We start from the raw sequence: 2500 nt of genomic DNA, 5'->3' as shown, positions 1-2500 counted from the left end.
CGCGGCGAGCGCGCGGCATGGGCGTCCCCAGCCGCGTCCCTCCTCCCCGAGCGCAGCGCCGGCTGACTGAGGGAAACCCCGGGCCTCGGGCCAGGCCAGGGGCGCGGTGGTGGCGGCGGACGTCGGGCGCGGCCCCCGCGGGCGGACGCTCCCCCCGACGGCGGCAGTGGGGGGAGGCACCCCCGCGGGGCCTTAAGTCTGGTTTCCCTCACCCCAGGGTCAGGTACCTAGCGTTCCGCGCCTTCGTCCGCGGCCTTGCCCTACCGCGGAGGAAGCCGGGCGGCGGTTTAAAGACCCGGGCGGCTCGGCGCGCCACCCCCGGATGCGGGGGGCGAGCGCGGGGGCGGGCGGGTGCCTTCAGAGGGGCGGGGGTTGCCCCCGCAATGCCTCTGGCTAGGTCCGCCGTCGTCGCGCTCGTCGTCCTCCGGGGGCCCGCCGGGCCGGGGAGGGGACTCTGCTGCCCCCCCCCTCTCTGCGGTCCGAGCGCTCGGCCGGAGAGAGCCCACCGCGCGAGGTCGGCCGTGGTCCGGCCCGCGCCTCGCCTCGCCACGGGCGTCCCCGGCGGCGCGTTGAAGCGCGGGCTTCTCGCGGGCCGGGGCGGCGAGCCCCCGCGGTGGGGGCTGGCCCAGGGCGCTTCGCCCCCGCCGGGGGTTTTGTGCGGGCGCGTTGCCGCGGCTCGGCGGCGGCGCCTCTTGCGGCGCGGGCCGCTGCGGACCTCCCGGTCCCTTTTCCCTTTGCCCAGGCCCCAGAGCGGGGCCCCGGCGAGCTGGCGCCCTCGGCGGTCTCGCGCTGCCGGTTCCCCCCCGTCCGGGGCCGGTTTCGGGTGGCGTGACCGCGTCCGAGCGGCGGCGGGCGTCGCTCGGCGTCTCCGGCTCCGGTCCCTCGCCGGAGGGCACCCTGCCACCGGCTGCGGCTGTCCCGGTCCCGGGCCCTGCCCGCGGGCTTCCCCGTTCGCCTTCCCGGCGCGTGCCGGGTGGGGGACGGGCGGGCAGCCGGGGGCGTCCCACCCCCGGTCTCCGCGTGGAAACGGGGAGAGCGGGGGCCCGCCCCCCGGCTCAGCGCCGTCCGCTGTCCGCCTGGCCGCGGGGCCACGGAAGGGGTCGAGCGAGCGAAGCCGGCGGCGCGGTGGCGCCGGGGGAGGATGGAAGGGGCTCGTGCCGCTGGGGTTTGTCGGTCGGCGGGTGCGCCGCCCGGCGAGGGCCGGCGGGTCGCCGCGGTGGCGTCCCACGTGGGCTCGGGCTTTCCGTCTCGCAAGCCGTTTTCCGTCCCCCGCGGCGGGGGGGGGTTCGGTGGCGAGAGGAAGCCGCCCGAGGGCGCGAGCCGGCCGGGGCTCGGCCCCGGGGCCAAAGCGGGGGAAAAGAAAGTCCGGGATGGGCCGCAGCGGTGGCGGCGTTGGAGGGGCCGGTGCGGAGGCGCGCGCGCGCTCTCCTCCGGCGGGGTTGTGCGCCCGGCCCCCCTCGCTCCCCGGGGCGGGGGGGGGGGGATCTCCGCTGCCTCGCTTCGTGGCGTCTCCGCGACGGCACGGGGCGGCCAGCGAGAGACACACCCCCCCCCGGCCGTTGGGTGGGGAAGCGAAGGGGGTTTTATTTCCCCGTGCACGCGAGGCGAGGCCGGGTTCGGGGCACGTTCCCGGCGGCGCGCGGCGGGCCTCCTCCGCGCCGAGGTCGGAGCGAGCCCGGGCGCCTGGTCCGGCCCCGAAGCGCCACAAGGTGCGTTTTTCCCTCCTCGGGGGAGGGAAAAAAGCCGGGAGCGCGGGCTCCCCGCCCCTTGCTTTTGCCGCTTCGGGGTTTCGTTTTATTTTCCCCCCTCTCCTGTGCTTGTACGGTCAATGTGAGGCGAGCGGCCGCCGTGCCGCGCTCTCCGAGGGGCCGCTCCTTTGCGAGCGGTCCCGGCCCCTCCGCGCTGGCGGGGCGGTGCCGAAAAGCCAGACAACTCTTAGCGGTGGATCACTCGGCTCGTGCGTCGATGAAGAACGCAGCTAGCTGCGAGAATTAATGTGAATTGCAGGACACATTGATCATCGACACTTCGAACGCACTTGCGGCCCCGGGTTCCTCCCGGGGCTACGCCTGTCTGAGCGTCGCTTGACGATCAATCGCCGCCTCGGTGCCCGCCGAGCGGCGCGGCTGGGGTCGCCTCGCAGGCTCTCCCCCGGGCGGGGAGGGGCCTTCGTCCCCCTAAGTGCAGACTCGGGGAGCGCTCCGTAGCTCCCCGCTCCCGGAGCGCCCGCTCTCGCGGAGTTCGTCCCGCCGGGGCTTCGCCGGCAGGGGTTCCCCGTTGGTCCAGCGACGCCCGGTGGGGCGTTGGGGGAGACGAGAGCCCGGTTGGGGGAGGAGGCGCGGGCCTCGCCCCCCCCGGCACTCCCGCGCGGGCGCGGCTGTCTGCGGGTGGGTACCGCGGGGGTACCGTGCCGTGCTGCCGCGTCCGCGCGCGCGTCTGCCGTGGGCGGCGGGGGTTCCCGTTCCCCTCGTTCTTCCTCGCTCTCGCCTCCCCGGGGTTC

The 2500-nt window shown here is 76.8% G+C and overlaps 1 non-coding gene across 1 annotated transcript; it reads left to right on the top strand.

Moving 5' to 3' along the window:
* Positions 1-1930: 1930 nt before the first annotated feature.
* Positions 1931-2083, top strand: LOC137440502 (5.8S ribosomal RNA). The gene has a single exon (XR_010987160.1). It is a non-coding gene; the product is annotated as a 5.8S ribosomal RNA (ribosomal RNA).
* Positions 2084-2500: the final 417 nt, after the last annotated feature.

Source organism: Melanerpes formicivorus, unplaced genomic scaffold, assembly GCF_026170545.1.
Source record: "Melanerpes formicivorus ecotype bairdi unplaced genomic scaffold, bMelFor1.0.p_v2 SCAF_3100, whole genome shotgun sequence".
In the NCBI taxonomy this organism is placed as follows: domain Eukaryota; kingdom Metazoa; phylum Chordata; class Aves; order Piciformes; family Picidae; genus Melanerpes; species Melanerpes formicivorus.
This window is presented reverse-complemented; position numbering and strand designations above follow the sequence as displayed.